This window comes from Mustelus asterias, chromosome 17, assembly GCF_964213995.1.
Source record: "Mustelus asterias chromosome 17, sMusAst1.hap1.1, whole genome shotgun sequence".
NCBI lineage: Eukaryota > Metazoa > Chordata > Chondrichthyes > Carcharhiniformes > Triakidae > Mustelus > Mustelus asterias.
The window spans coordinates 31364794-31382351 of NC_135817.1; the positions used below are offsets into that span (position 1 = coordinate 31364794).

At 41.6% G+C, this 17558-nt stretch overlaps 1 protein-coding gene across 1 annotated transcript in view; it reads right to left on the reverse strand.

Annotated features, from left to right (window-relative positions):
- LOC144506410 (rho guanine nucleotide exchange factor TIAM1-like) overlaps positions 1–17558 on the reverse strand; it is a 306108-nt gene that overhangs the window by 287551 nt on the left and 999 nt on the right. The window lies entirely within an intron of this gene.

The window sequence follows — 17558 nt, forward strand, 5'->3', positions numbered from 1 at the left end:
AGAAAAGCAAAGCAATTAGACAGTGTGTTCTCTGTGTATGTGGTAGTTGCATTCTGTTGATGTTAAATCTGCACGGTCATACTAAATTTCATGCACTACATGTTATACTATCACCATTATGGGAAAATTGACTATGCAATTATATGCAAGTCCAAATTGTACATCACTAATTTTAACTCTGCAGCCCAAACATGACCACTCAAGAAGAAGTATAGATGGAACAGAAAGCACTATTGAATCTGAAAATCTAAAATTATGTAGCTCTATAATTTGCATCTTCAGGTCATGCACTAAGGAAGATATAGGAAGATATAATGATCTTGCCAAGAGTGACAACATAAGCCTTCCATTCACATCTCTCATTCTTTCTGCACATCACTATAGTACCCCAAGTTCGCTTCCACACAATTATTCTTTCCTCTTGCTTTTTCCCCATGTGTCTACAAGTCAGCAAAGAGGTTTTCACTACACCTTCTATTTGCACTCAAAACCTCACAACTATATCTCTTTTTATCACATTTGCTTCTGTCATAATGAGCACTGTGCTAAGATAGTAGGTTAAACGGTGGCAAGGATTAAAAGCCTTTGCTCCAGTCAGATATTTACCCACTTTCACATTTCCAGTTTAAGCAGCTTACAACATATCAGAAGATAACCAGCACACAACGAGGTTACAAACACTCACCAAATAAATGAGACACGGACATGGTGCAGTCAACATCAGAAGTGCTGAAGCCGAAAGCCTGCCACAGATGGATTGTTGGCATCTTCCGTATCTCTTCTCTTGTTAACTACCTCCTTCAGTCACACACTCACTAACTCCCTGATGTAACAATGATCTGGCAAGTGACTGCCATTGAAACTACAACCTAACCCATTTCCCTCTCCACTTTTTTTTAAAAACGGCACAGCAGCAAATCTGGATGCTAGTGCCAGATAGAGTGATGATGAAAGCTTTAATAATTACTGCAAAAAACATTTTCTCTCACCACTCCAAGCACCAAAGAAATAGACATCCAACGTTAGCTTAGATGTTGAGTTGGAGCAGAATGTAACATGAGATTCACAAAGCATTAGTGAACAGAAGCAGGTGGAGGTGGTAAGGGCGGACAAGGGTAGAGACAATTGATGGGTTTATATCTTAACTATGCAGCCTTCAAAGACTCAGAAATTATTTCTGTGCACCAACAATTAGTAAAATACTGGAATACCTGCCAGGATGTTTCCACAACATGCCTGTTAGTATGGGAAGTCCACTGAATTCACATGTGGGATTAACAAATTGCACATCTTTTCAGTTCAACTTCCACTGTCGGATTCTGACACCAGGGCACAAGAGCATCCCTCAGGAAAGCTCATACTGCAATCCATGGAAGCTTCCAGCCTTCCCATCAAATGTAGGCAAGCTAGGAGATCACAGTCTGCTTTATAAAAGTTAGGTAAATGTGCTGAACTGCAACCAAATAGCAGAAGAGTCATGTAACAGGAATTGAAAATAATGTTGGTGCTCAAGATTGCATTTCTGGACCCTTGTAGCCCACTATACCATTGTGCATCAGAAAGCAGGTTGTGACTGCCCAGCAGATGCAGAGTTTTTGCAATCTGCAGAGGGAAAGCATGAGATTTTAGTTGTTGCTCACCATAAGTATCTCATGCCCTTAACTGAGTCTCAGCAACCATCTGCTTTCCACGATGCATCCATTGGTCAACAACGCATGAGTAGTTCAAGAACACTTCAAACGGGCACGAGGCTCTTATTAAGTTGAGAAATTGTTTGAAAGACTATTCAAAAACCATTAAAACCACAATTTTATTTACAATCTTTGCATGCAGAGTATTTCTGTAGTGATTGGTGAGATTGGTGAGATTTTTGAGCAGATACTTTTGGGTGTGGGATGGAAAAAGTGGGGAGGAGATTGGATACGAGTTAATGGAGATGAGCATAGATTTCTCTCCAGTGATCTGCTGTTGAACAGTTCTCACTACAGATAATTACTTTCTCACCATCCTCAATGTCACCAGTATCCTCTCCGCTCTGCACTGGAGTGCTGCTTTGGTCAGCAGCAGAGCGCTTAAGTTGGAGTTTGGTGACTGAGGGTGTTCGTTGAAGAGGGCAGGAGATGCTCTGTTCCTTTTTGACCTTTCATCAGGAAGAAGAGCACTGGTCTTGGCAAGTAGAACCTGGTGAGTATTTCTACTGTCCTCAACATACCCTAAACTAGAGGAAGTAACCCTTAACTTAAGGGTTAAGTAAAATATATAATTGAATAGAACAACTAAACAGTTAATTAGAACATACTAAGGATGGCAGGACAGTTGAGTTGCAGCATTTGGGACCTCCAGAATGCCAGGGTAAACACGTCCGCTGTAAATGTTTGAAGTTCAAGCAGCTTTGGCTCAGAGTTTATGAGCTGGAAGCTGAACGACTAACGCTGATGCATCAGGGTAGGGGAAGGTTACCTGGATTCTTTCCACCAGAAAGTAATTACAACACTTTGGACAGGGTCTTCCGATTTGATTAGTGGTCAGGGACAGGAGACTGTGACTGTGAGTGAGACAGGAAAGGTGAGGGCACAAGCACGGGAGCACTCAGGTTTTGCCCAAAAGTTTTCAGGTTTCTCCAGCGTGACTGGATGAGAATGGGGGCCGATGAGCTAATTGACAATGGCACTGTGGCACAGGAAACTATGTATTGGTCATAGGAGACAGCATAATCAGAGGAATTGACACTGTTCTCTGCAGCAAAGAGTGCGAGTCCAGGGTTTGAAGACATCTGCTCGGGGTTGGAGAGGAACTTAATGGGAGCAAAATGACCCAGTTGTCATGGTCCATGGAGCTATCAATGACATAGACAAAGAAGCAGGTTCTGAATAGTCAGCCTGAGAAACTAGGCACCAAATTAAGAAGCAGAACCTCAAAAGTAATAACTTCTGCAAATTGGCATAGGACAAATAAAATTAGAGAAGTTAATGCGTGGCTTAAAGATTATTGTGGGAGATTTGTGTTCTGGTTCATGGGACACTGGAGGAGTTCCATTAGTACTAGGGAAAGTGAGATATGTACCGTTGGGCCAGTCTGAATCTGAACCATGCAGGGATCAATGTTCTTACAAACCGCATAACTAGGGAAGTAGAGAGGGTTTTAAACTAAATAGTGAGGGCAAGTGATCAAATTTGAGAAGATGTGATAAATCAAAGAGTAAAAAATCAGGTAAAGGAGAAAGATATTAGGGGAAACAAAAAACAGAACATTACAGGAATGAGACAATACAAATCTAACAGTGAACCAACAGATGAGACTAGAGGTTATAAAAAGAATCAAAGGATAAAGCTAAAAGCTCTGTATCTGAATGCACATAGCATTCAAATCAAAACAGATGAACTGATAGCACACATATAAATAAATAAGTACAAATTGATAGCCATTACGGAGACATGGCTGCAGGAGGACATGGAGTCGGACCTGAATATTGAAAGGTATAGGATTTTTTGGAAAGACAGGAAGTGAGGAAAAGATGGAGGGGTAGCTCTGTTAGCTTATTATGGTATTAGCACAATAGAGAGAATGACCTGTCTCCGATATCCCTTGATCCCTTTAGCCACAAGAGTTGTATCTAATTTCTTCTTGAAGTAAGACAATGTTTTGGCCTCAACTACATTCTGTGGTAGTGAATTCCACACATTCACCACCCTTTGGGTGAAGAAATTTCTCCTCACCTCAGTTCCAAAAGGTTTACCCCTTATCCTCAAACTATAACTCCTAGTTCTGGACTCCCCCACCACTGGGAACATTCTTTCTTTCTAAGCCTGTTAGAATTTTATAAGTTTTCATGAGATCCCCTCTCACTCTTCTAAACTCCAGTGAATATAATCCTAAACGACTTAGTCTCTCCTCATATAACAGACCTGCCGTCCCAGGAATCAACCCGGTATACCCGCCCTGTACTCCCTCTATAGCAAGGACATCCATCTTCAGATAAGGACACCAAAATTGCACACAATGCTCCAGGTGTGGCCTCACCAATGCCCTTTACAATTGCGTCCCAATCCCTATACTCAAATCCTCTCGCTTTGAAGGCCAACATACCATTTGCCTTCTTTACTGCCTGCTGTACCTGCACGCTTACTTTCAGCGACTGATGCATGAGGACACCAAAGTCTTGTTGAGTATCTATTTCTCTCAATTTACACCCACTCAAGTAATAATCTGTCTACCTATTATTGCTACCAAAGTGGATAACCTCACATTTATCCACATTATACTGCATCTGCCATGCAGATGCCCACAGACTCAGCCTGTCCAAATCACACTGAAGCATCTCTGCATCTTCCTCACAGCTCACCCTCACACCCAACTTTGCATCATATACAAATCTGGAGATAATACATTCAGTTCCCTCTTTTAAATCATTAATATATAACGTAAACAGTTGGGGTCCTAGCACAGATCCCTGCGGAACCCTATTAGTCACTGACTGCCAATCAGAAAAAGACCCATTTATGCCAACTCTTTGCCTCCTATCTGCTAACCAGTTTTCTATCCATATCAAGATATTACCTGCAATCCCATGTGCTTTAACTTTACATAGTAGTCTGTTATGTAGACCTTGTTGAAAGCCTTCTAAAAGTCTAAACAAATCACATCCATTGGTTCTCCTCAGTCAACTCTATGAGTTACATCCTCAAAAAATTCCAATAGATTCGTCAAGCATGATTTCCCTTTTGTAAATCCACGTTGACTTTGTCTGAGTATACCACTGCCTTCCAAATGCCGAGTTGTGAAATCCTTGATAATAGATTACTCTATACTTCCTCAGTACGGACATTAGGCTCACTGGTCTATAGTTCTCCGTTTTCTCTCACCCTCTCTTTCTGAATAGCATGCTTACATTAGTGAGCCTCCAATCTGTAGGAACTATTCCAGAGTCCAAAGAATTTTGGAAAATAACCACCAATGGATCTACTATTTCCAGGGCCACTTCCTTAAGTACCGTTGCATCAGTCTTCACTATAGAGAATACAAGTAACATCCCAGAAGCAGCTATAAAAAAGTAAAAGGAAGAGAGGGAGGAACTCAGGAAAATTACAGTTGGAGAACTGGTACTAAGCAAATAGTTGTGGGCTGGCAGGATTCTGCATCCTTGTGAATTTCATTCTTAAATCTTCAAAGAAGTGTCCAGTAAGATAGTTGATGCATTGATTTTAATTTGCAAAACTCCCTAGATTCAGGGAAAGTTCCATTAGATTGAAGACAGCAAATAAAACTCCATTATTCAAAAAGGGAGACAGAAAGCAGGAAACTACAGATCAGTTGGCTTAACATCTGTCATAGGGAAAATGTTAGAAGCTATTAAAGTTATCGTAGGGTACTTGGATAAGCTCAATATAATTAGGAGGAGTCAACATGGTTTTGTGAAAGGGAAATCATGTTTAATCAATTTATTGGAGTTCTTTGAAGAAGTAACATGTGCGGTGGATAAAGCAGAAGCAGGGCATGTGCTGTACTTAGATTTCCAGAAGGCATTTGCCACAACAAAGGTTATCGCAGAAAATAAAAGCTCATTTTATAGGGGGTAACATATTGGCATCGATAGAAGATTGCCTGGCTAATAGAAGGCAGAGAATAGGCATAAATAGATCTTTTTTCAGGTTGGAGAGATAAAATGAGTGGTGTACCACAGGGATAAGTGCTGGGACCTCAATTGTTTACAATTTATCTACTTGAATAACGATTGAAAGGATGGTTGCCAAATTTGCTGATGACAGAAAAAATATGTAGGAAAGTAAGTTGTGAAGTAAGTTATGGCGGCACGGTGCACAATGGTTAGCACTGCTGCCTCAAATGCCAGGGACACTGGTTCAATTCTGGCCTTGGGTGACCGTCTGTGTGGAGTTTGTATGTTCTTCCCGTGTCTGCATGGGTTTCCTCCAGGTTCTCCAGTTTCCTCCCACAGACCCAAGATGTGACGGTTAGGTGGATTGGCCATGATAAATTGCCCTTTAATGTCCAAAGATGTGTAAGTTAGGTGGATTAGCCATGGTAAATGTACAGGGTTTCAGGTATAGGGTGGAGGGGAGGGTCTGGATAAGACGCTCTTTCGGAGAGTCGGTACAGACTCAATGGGCTGAGTAACCTTCTACTGCACTGTAGGGATTCTATGATGATTCGAAGTGGACATAAGGAAACTACAAAAACATATAGATAGGTTAAATGAGTGGGCAAGAATCTGGCAAATGGAGTAAAATGTGGGAGATGTGAAACTGTCCATTTTGACAGGAAGAATAAAAAAAGAACTATATTGTCTAAATGGAAGAGATTACAGAGCTCCGAGGTTCAGATGTATCTGGGTGTCCTAGTGCATGAATCGCAAAAGGTTAATATGCAGGTACAGCAAGTAATTAGGAGAGCTAATAGAATGTTGTCATTTGTTGCAAGGGTAATTGAATACAAATGCTTCAGTTATACAGGACACTGGTGAGACCACATTTAGAGTATTGGTCACCTTATTAAAGGAAGGATGTAAATGTGTAGGAAGCAGTTCAAAAAAGGTATACTCAACTAATAGCAGGAATGGGCAGGTTGTCTTATGAGGAAATGTTGGACAGGCTAGGCTGACATCCACTCAAGTTTAGAAGAGTAAGAGGCAACATGATTGAAACATACAAAATCCTGAAGAGATTGACAGGGTGGATATGGAGAGGATGTTTTCCTTTGTGGGAGAGTCTAGAACTAGGGCTAGACTGTACAGCTGAACGCGTGGCTAAAGGACTGGTGCAGGAGGGAGGGTTTCAAATTCGTGGATCACTGGGAAGTCTTCAAGAGAGGATGGCACCTGTACAAGGAGGACGGGTTACACCTCAACTGGAGGGGCACGAATATCCTAGCTGGGAGTTTTGCTAGTGCGGTTCGGGTGGGTTTAAACTAATGTGGCAGGGGGGTGGGGATCAGAACAATAGCTCAATAAGCATAGAGGCTGGGGACGAGGTTGGGGCCAAGACAAGGCTATTTAAGAGGAAGAGCATTCTGGGGGAGGATGACCTCAGTGGGCCTGGAGTGCATCTGTTTCAATGCAAGGAGCGTCACGGGCAAGACAGACGAGCTTAGAGCCTTAATGTTTGCGCGGAACTTGGATGTGGTTGCAGTGACGGAGACTTGGTTAAAAGGGGGACAGGACTGGCAGCTGAATATTCCGGGGTCTAAGTGTTTTTGGCAAGACAGAGGAGGGGCGAGGAGAGGTGGGGGAGTAGCAATGCTGGTTAGGGAGCAGCAATGCTGGTTAGGGAGCATATTACAGCGGTACAGAGGGTGGACAATTTGGAAGGGTCAGGTAACGAGTCACTGTGGGTGGAGCTCAGAAACAGGAAGGGCGCAGTCACTATGCTGGGGGTCTACTACAGGCCTCCCAACAGCCCACGGGAAGTTGAGGAACGGATGTGTAAGGAGATTCTGGACAGGTGCAGAAAAAATAGGGTTGTTGTATTGGGAGACTTTAATTTCCCTCACATAGACTGGAAATCGCTGAGGGCTGGGGGCCTGGACGGGGAAGAATTTATAAAATGCGTACAGGAAGGTTCTTTGGAACAATATGTTGACAGTCCAACTAGAGAAGGGGCTATACTGGACCCAGTACTGGAGAATGAGCCCGGTCAGGTCATCAAAGTTTCAGTGGGGGAACATGTGGCAAATAGTGACCACAATTCTGTCAACTTTAGGATAGTAATGGAAAAAGATGAGTGTTGTCCTATGGGTAAGGTGCTGAATTGGGGGAAGGCTAACTACAGCCAGATTTGGTGGCTGTTGATTGGGAGAGGCTGTTCGAGGGTAAATCCACATCTGGCATGTGGGAGTCTTTTAAGGAGCAGTTGATAGGACTGCAGGACAGGTATGTGCCTGTAAAGAGGAAGGATAGGAAGGGTAGGATTCGAGAGCCGTGGATAAACAGTGAAATTGTGGGTCTAATCAAAAAGAAAAAAAGAGGCATACCATGAGGTCCAGGCAGCTAAAAACAGACGGAGCACTGGAGGAATACAGAGAAAGTAGAAAAGAACTCAAACAGGGAGTTAGAAGGGCAAAAAGGGGTCACGAAATGTCCTTGGCAGACAGGATTAAGGAGAATCCCAAGGCATTTTATACATACGTTAGGAACAAGAGGGTTGTTAGGGAAAGAATCGGACCTCTCAGGGACAAAGGAGGGGAATTATGTTTAGAACCAAAGGAAGTAGGTGAGATCCTAAACGAATACTTTGCATCAATATTCACAAAGAAGAGGGACATGTTGACTGGTAGTGTCTCACACAGATGTGTTGACCCGTTAGAAAAATCTCAATTACAAGGGAGGAAGTGTTAGGTTTTTGAGGAAACATTAAGACAGACAAATCCCCAGAGCCGGATGGCATCTATCCTAGACTCCTCAGGGAGGCAAGAGATGAAATTGCTGAGCCTCTAACAGAAATCTTTGTCTCTTCACTGGACACAGGTGAGGTCCCAGAGGATTGGAGGATAGCAAATGTGGTCCCGTTATTTAAGAAGGGTAGCAAGGATAACCCGGGTAATTATAGGCCGGTGAGCTTGACGTCCGTGGTAGGGAAATTGTTGGAGAAGATTCTTAGAGATAGGATATATGCGTATTTAGAACTGAATAATCTCATTAGCGATAGACAGCATGGTTTTGTACGAGAGAGGTCATGCCTCACAAATTTGGTTGAGTTTTTTGAGGAGGTGACGGGGGAAGGGCCGTGGATGTCGTCTATATGGATTTTAGTAAAGCGTTTGACAAGGTCCCTCATGGCAGGCTGGTGCAAAAGGTTAAATCTCACAGGATAAAAGGTGAGCTAGCTAGATGGGTGGAGAACTGGCTTAGCCATAGAAGACAGAGGGTAGCAGTAGAGGGGTCTTTTTCCGGTTGGAGATCTGTGACTAGTGGAGTTCCGCAGGGCTCTGTACTGGGACCTCTGCTGTTTGTGGTATATATATATATTTTGGAGGAAGATGTAGCTAGTGTGATCAGCAAGTTTGCGGACGACACGAAGATTGCTGGAGTTGCGGATAGTGATGAACATTGTCAGAGAATACAGCAGGAACATTGGGCAGAGAAATGGCAGATGGAATTTAATCCAGATAAATGCGAAGTGATGCATTTTGGTAGATCTAATGTAAGGGGGAGCTATACAATAAATGGCAGAACCATCAGGAGTATAGACACACAGAGGGACCTGGGTGTACAAGTCCACAGATCCTTAAAGGTGGCAGCACAGGTGGAGAGGGTGGTCAAGGCGGCATATGGCATGCTTGCCTTTATTGGACGGGGCATAGAATATAAAAGTTGGCATATGATGTTGCGGCTGTATAGAACGTTGGTTCGGCCACATTTGGAATACTGCGTCCAGTTCTGGTCGCCACACTACCAGAAGGACGTGGAGGCTTTGGAGAGAGTACAGAAAAGGTTTACCAGGATGTTGCCTGGTATGGAGGGTCTTAGCTATGAGGAGAGATTGGGTAAACTGGGGATGTTCTCCCTGGAAAGACGGAGGATGAGGGGCGACCTAATAGAGGTGTATAAAATTATGACGGGCATAGATAGGGTGAACAGTGGGAAGCTTTTTCCCAGGTCGGAGATGACGAACACAAGGGGTCACGGGTTCAAGGTGAGGGGGGCAAGGTTCAACACAGATGTCAGGGGGACGCATTTTACACAGAGGGTGGTGGGGGCCTGGAATGCAGTGCCAAGCAAGGTGATTGAGGCGGACATGCTGGGATCGTTTAAGACTTATCTAGATAGCCACATGAACAGACTGGGAATAGAGGGATACAAACGAATGGTCAGGTTGGGCACATGAGTGGTGCAGGCTTGGAGGGCCGAAGGGCCTGTTCCTGTGCTGTATTGTTCTTTGGTCTTTAGGGGTCATTGCTCAAAAATAAGAGATTGCCCTTTTAAAATGGAGAGGTGGCAATTTTTTTCTGAGTGTCATGAGTCTTTGGAACTCACTTCCTGAAGAGGTGGTGGAAGCAGAGTCTGAATATTTTTAAAGCAGAGTTTGATAGATTCTTGGTAAGCAAGAGGGTGCTAGATTATCGGGAATAGGTGGGATATAGATTTGAGATTGCTGTCATATCAGCCATGATCATATTAAATGGCAGAGCAGGCTTGATGGACTAAATGGCCTACTCCTTGTTCATATGTTCCTTCATCATGCAGACAACCCTTCTCTAATATGAGCACAATGCTAAGTTATGCAGGGCTGAGCACACAACAACCAAGGAGGACACTAATCCAAGCCCATATTATGACAGGCCATCACTCCTGTCCTTTCATCTCAATTGTTTCTTCAGGACACCAATGGGCTGCTCAATGAAAGCTGTAGTTCAACCACTGTTACTATTGTGGTTTTGAGTTCCCAAGAAGAGTCATAAGCCAAATATGCAGGGTATTGCCCTCATCTGAAAGCAATCACCCTTTACTGTACAGAGAAAACAGGGGGAAAAAGCACCATGGCAGCTGTCAGGAAAGGCACCCACTTGCATCATCCCCTGCTGATGATCACATATCAACTTAATGTTAATATGCTTTGCAATTCATTAAAACACCAACGGGGAAAAATAGGTGCAGTCAATAATTCCTTTGGACAGGGGAGGATCCTGCATTCTGTGCAAACCTACAATCCATTACTAGGTAGTTTGAGATGTCCATGGGGAAAGTAATGAACCTGTTTGCACTTACAAACAAGACGCCAATTGCCTATTTAATACAGACATGAGCTGCAAATTGGCTGGAAAATCAAGGAGCAGCCAGAGGCAAGGCACTGTCATTGACTTCAACAGTAGTACTGCATGAGATTTAACAATTAGTTTCAAATCTTCTTGCAAGATGTTAGAATTTACAATACCTATGGTTAACCTTTGACAATTTTAGTATCTTAGACCTTCAGAGTTCTGTTTTCTAGAATTTATTAGGGCAGTATCTCAGTCCCTTAGATGTTGATTTCTTAACTTTGAGAATTCATTGTTAAGTGTTTTAGTGATCAGGGTCTCAGTTGTTCAGAGGTCAATGGGTTGACTATCATAGCAAGCCAGCTGGACCACAAGGCACACACATCCTGTTCCATGTGGGAACTCTTGGACACTTCATACTGTAGGTATGTTCATACGTTTATTCATGTGTGTGCATGGAGATTGACTAGTTGCTGGAGTTCAAGCTCCAGAGTCACTGCACTGCATCTGGGAGCCTTGGAGTTCCCACCAGCATATATCCCAGGTTGTGGTCACTTCACAGCTATAAGAGGAGACAGTGACCACCAGTTTAGATGACATATGTGGTGTAGGAAGCCCCCACATCAGTAGCACTTGCTTACGGGTGTTTTCATTTTGAAGACCAGGAAGGTTGAGAACTCCTCGAAGGAATGCAGTAAAAATCAAGTCACTGTCACCATGGAAGAAATAGTAGAAATATGGTAAATCATTGGAGATTTGATTGCAGGGTTTGTATCTTCACTGGTTTAAACTCATAAATACAAAACATAAAAGTCCATGAAGTAATGCAATACAACTAGGATCAGAAGTGGTCGAGAATTTGGATTTTCTGATCTGCTTGCCAACTTAATTAATCTACTCAGAACTTGCCTAAATACACATCACACATCCTACAAATTGTAGCAGGAGTCTACGGCAATCCCACCCAGAATTTTGGATTGAAGGGCTGGAATATTTTAACAGTCGGCCTTCACTCGAATGCAGCCATTGCCCATTTCGACTGGAAAACTGCAGCTGGCAATGGGGAAGAATGAGAATTGAATGGCCTGGTGGCATCAGGAGGAATTCATGTGGTAACAAGTTCCCAAGCATAGGATGCCTGGAGTGAATGCAGCGATTTTGGTTTAATATTTTAAGTTTCTTATGTAATTTGTTTCAGGCAGTATCCCTTTAAGGGGTTGACTCTTTTAATTTATTCCTCAGTTTATTTCATTTGATAGAATTGGTTATTTGATTTTTCTAAAATAGGAATGTGGTGATGAGTAGCAGGAAAGGTGGGAAAACTGGATCTTAGGCTTGCGGATCAGTAGTCATGTTCCCACTGAGGGAAGTTGCCTAACAACATCAACTTAAATTTACATAGTGCCTTAATAGTGTAAAATGTCCCATGGTGCTTTATAGGAGCATTATCAATCAAAATTTGACACCGAGCCACACAAAGGTTTATTAGAACAGATGGCCAAAAGCTTATTCAAAGAAAAAGGTTTTAAGAAAATCTTAAAGGAGGAGAGTGAGAGGGGCAGAGAGGCTATAGGATATTAAAGAGCTTAGGGTCCAAGCTGCTGAAGGCATAGTCGTTAATCATGAAGTGAACAAATCAGAGATGAGTAAGAAACCAGAATTAAAGACAGATAAAAGATCTGTGTAAATTGTAGGGCTGGGGAAAGTTGCAGAGATCAGGCCAAGAAAGACCACTGAGGGACTTGAGAACAAGGAAGAAAATGTTTAAATAGGGGCATTGCCAAACCGGAAGCCAGTCTAGGCCAGAGAGCACAGGCGTGATGGATTAACTTGCCATCAGTTGCCTCCATGGCTTCCTTCCTGATAGCTTTACCTATCATGATGGCCATAGCAGACATCCAGCTCAAGAGTGGGTTAAAATGTCACTAGGATCCTAAATATAGGACCGGATACAGATTTTGCATTTATTAATTTCTCCCCCGTCTCTATATCTGCGTCTTGTGATGCAGTGATAGCGTCCCTGCCTCTGAGCCAGAAGCTCTGGGTTCAAGTCCCACTTCAGAATTTGATGGCCAAGGAAAATGTGTTTATAACACAGCCAAACAGGTTATCAACTTGTAAATCCTTCCAACGTACATCAATGGCAGGCAGTGGGAAAGATTCCTGATCAGCCATGTGACGCAAAGAAATTGGAGCTCCACCATCACTATCTATGGTTCCAGGTTACAATACGCATCTAAGAGTGTCCATTGCCACAGCAACTCCGACCTTGGGGTCTGGTTGGCTCAGTTGCCTGGACAGCCAGTGTGGATCAGAGTGGTGCCAATAGAATGGGAGTTTGATCCCAGTTCTAGCTGAAGTGGATTCATGCTCTGCCTCCTCTTTGAGTCAGGCCTGCCTTTGGGCAGAGAACTCGTGAAGATGAATGTTTCTCTCTGACAAACAAGGCTTAAAAAACACAGATCAGTGAAAACAGAGTGGGAAATGGACGGCTCCATCTGAACTGCTCCACAATCAATTAAGTTTTCAAGGCGGTGAGAAGGAGAATGAAACTTCCCTGCTTGATCATGGGAATGTTGCTCCAAAACTGACCATTAAATAGACTTATTTAAGACTGCAGATCAATTTCTCCTTGAAATCACAAATGCCACAGCAGATCACAGGTGTGAGGTCTTGGGGCAGAAAATTAGAATGCCAGAATCAACAAACATAGCATCAAGTTGCTCTGGTGTATAATGAATGTTCCCTGTTCAAAACAATTGAGGTATAATTGCATATTATAAATTAATAATAAATGCACCAATTATCACAGCAATTCACGTACACACCATCACCTTCCCAAGAGCAATTAGGAATGAGCAATAAATTCTGACCTTGTCAGCAACACTCAAATTCGATGAACAAACAATAAAGAGATAATTCATGTGCATTTCAGTTTACATTTACATTTGGAATGTGTACAGTACAAAAGAGAAGCAGGGTTGCAAAACTCAGTTGCATGTGCATCCATATTTTTGGCACTACAGGTGTCAAAATCTAAAATGGTTCTGCACTGTACATAATCCACATCTATGTGTGCCTGTGTGAACAATATTCAAAAAGAGATACTCACTATAATACAATGCAAGAATTACCAGGGTAAAGGATACATGGATGTTAAAAGGTTAGATAGTACATTCTGCAAAAAACAGGCAAATTTATGTTCTTATTCTGTGGGAACGATTTAAAGAGTTCAGTAGCTCACCCAATGCTCATTTTCAAATGACCAACTCCGATCATAATTACAATGCCTTAAGACTTTCCTCAAGACCTCAAAATCAGTGCTCATTTTTTAAGTACCTTATAATTCTACAAAAAGCCTGTAACTCCTACCATTGTGTTAACTCAAATTTTCACCTTTGCTTCCCATTAACACAATCTCTAAAAATATGATCTGCCATCTTTCAAGAAAACATATTATAGCAGAAGATCTATCATTCAGAGTTTCTTTAGGCCACCAAAGTTGGAGATACTACAAATGGATAACGGCACACTTCGTGGATCTCTCATCACATCTGTTTTGTGATAATGATGAATGCAAGTTGCGCATCTACGTACATTGTCAAAGACTGCACAAAAAATTACACTGTTGGTCCAATTTTAGAAATGTCACGTGACCTTGGAGTACCACTCTGTCATGTTTGCCATTTAATTGGAAGCATCTGAAGCCAGTTCAGAACCATTGAATGTTCACTTCACGATTGTACCAGATCTTGTAACCTATCTGAATGAATCAACCCTCTCTAAAATGCTTATGGTATCCAAAAGGGAGGCAATTCTTGTTAAAAAAAATATTTGTGGCGGCCTCTGTCATGGAAAGCATGGGAGGCAGTGGCATAGTGGCAATGTCACTGGACTAGTAATCCAGAAACTCAAGGCAATCTGGAAACCTCGTTTCGAATTCCTTCATGACAAATGGTGAAATCTGAATTCAATAAAAATCTGGAATTGAAAATGTTAAATGACCGAGAAACCATGGTCAATTGTCATTAAAAAGCCATCTGGTTCACTAATGTCTTTAGGCCTATGTGTGACTGGCCTACATGTGACTCCAGATCCACAACAAAGTAGTTGACTCTTAAATGCCCAGGGATGGGCAATAAATGCTGGCCCAGCCAGCGACACCCAAATCCCATAAAAGAATAAAAAAAACAATTGGAGTGATTCCATTGAATATCTGTCTATGCAGGATAGTACATTTATTCACATTAAATTCCAAAAGAAAACACAAAGTAATGTACCATTATCACTGATAACAATGTGCTTGTACATTTTTCCTTGAACAAAAAGGAAACAAATTACATTAACTGCTTACTTCAGCAGCACTAAATAAAAAGGCAAAGCAGTTTTACAATGCGATGATAAAGCACATCCCGACAACAAATCTGTGATTTACCCACAGAGTGAATCCCAGTGCTTACTTGGATGCTCAGCTTTACATTGCACTTTCCTTCAGACATTTACACAGAGGAAGGAGAAATTAAAAATAAATCTAAAAGAACTCATAACATGAAGCCAATTTTGCATACTTCCTCTTTGGCTGATTGGCATTCGCAGCAACTGGAACTTACAACTTGTGTATCCAACTGCCCAATTGGGTAGGGAAGAAATGAGCAGGCAAGTTCAAAAAAGATGGTAAAAGACCAGACTTCTTGCCATCCCTTCATTTTTGGGGCCAATGTTTGAATCTAACCAGACGGTTATCTAGGAGGCAAATGTCCTGAATACTTTAGGTTACCAAAATCGAGTTTATAGCAAATAGAATTCAGCATTGAATTATCACTCACTTTTAATGATGGCTGATGGAGGAATTGGAAAAGAATGGGTGTTGCGTCTCTTAAGGTTGAGGTATTTTTTTCAGACAGGGTAATATTTTTCTTTATGCCACTATTTATACATTATATAAGAGCATTTCATGCATAATGGTAAAATATCCCAATTAACACATCTCTCAGGTGTAGAGGGAAACAGAATTATTGATATTTCAGGTCAATAACTTTATCTAGTTGTGATGAAAGTTCAAAGATCTAACAGGTTTTAAACAAGTACAGAGGCAGGGAAAGGATGGAAAGAACAAAAGGAGAGATTAAATATCAAAGGGGATAACAGTAATGGGACAACTAACCAAACAAAAGATTGTAAATGGAGAAAACAGAAATCACCAACCACTGCCATCCGAAAAGATGAACTCTGATGGGTCTGGAATGCTGTAAAGTGCCTCATTGAAAGATGAGATGAGAGGAGGCGGATCCGAAATGTTAAGTGTTACAGTCTCCACAGATGCTGCCTGAACCACCCCGTACTTACTGGATTTTCTGTTTATATTTCAGATTTCCAGCAGCTGCAACATTTTGCTTTTCTACTGATATTTCTCACCTTAATAGAAACAGAAATTCACACTTCATTCTGGGACTGATCCCAACTTAAAAACCAGAGATGGAAAAACTAAATACTGGGCTCTTGATTCTGAATGGGTGAAAAACACATCATATTTTGCCAGATACAGAGAGCTGCTGTTTGCCATATCAAAGGTAAGATCTAAAGCGCCATGGTATCCAGTGTCAAAAGACATCTTCTGCACTTATTTTCAACAATATTTTGAATACTTAATATGGACAGAAGTTATAACCAGCCACACCACACAACTCAATTGTTCCCAAAATTAATATTTAAAGATTTTTTTATTTTAAATAATCTAAAAATCTCATTTCTTCCCATTCAGCTAATTAAACTAGTTCTCAACGTAGGCTGTGACAAAACCCACCGATGGGTACTCTCCAAATAATGATGTCCACGTTGACTAGTTGCAGTTCTCAACGCTCACTTATCAACAATTTGAAAAAAAGTACAATTCCAAGTTGGCCAATGAAGAAACAATGGGATCAACTATCCATTTCCTGAGAGAAAAGAAAACTAAAAATGCTGGACAAACTCAGCCGCATCGGGAGAGAAAGACAGTCATCGTAGAGGGACTCGGAACGTCAACTCTGTTTCTCTCTCCATTGATGCTGCCAGGCCTGCTGAGTTTGTCCAGCATTTTCTGTTTTCATTTCAGATTTCCAGCATCCGCAGTATTTTGCTTTTATTTCCCCATTTCCTGAGCTTGGCACTCCGTGAAGTCTTTGAAGAATATCAAGCAACATCCATTTGTTCCATTTTACGACTTGATGCCTACCGTTTGCAATGTGCTTGAATCGCAGTTCAATCAGCACTTCTGTAAAAAGTAATCTACCAATCTGATGTTATTTCGCAACATTTCTACATTTAAAACCCGCAGAAAGATCTTCAAAACGTAAAGTGATTAACATTGTGAAACCTCATCAAATGCAGCCTCAGCGCTATTTCAAAAGCAAAACTGATTTTTAAGTACGACAGTAAGAGTTTTAACACCAGGTTTTAAGCAAGATACTAGACCATTAATTTTGTCAAAAAACAGTCGCTCGCCCCTAACCATCTCAAAAGGAGGTCAATGACACGAAACTTTTTAAAAATGTAAATCTTAAGTATTCAGTAAATTCACAAAAGATTACTGCTTTTATGTATTAACAACGGAGTATTTGGACGCGAAATCAATGAATTAAGCCGACAACCAACACACAGTACAGTAAGATAGGTCAATTTTCCATATAACGCCTTGGCGAACAAACCCAAAACCCTGAAAGTTGAAGGTGGCTCAATTCTAAAACAACCCAATCATCAACATCAATATCATCAAGAAATCAGCTGCAACCAACACCAATATTGTTAGGAAATCGGCTGGTCAAGGTACTCGTCAAGGAAAACAGTACATCGCCATTCTCCCCTCTCCAAAA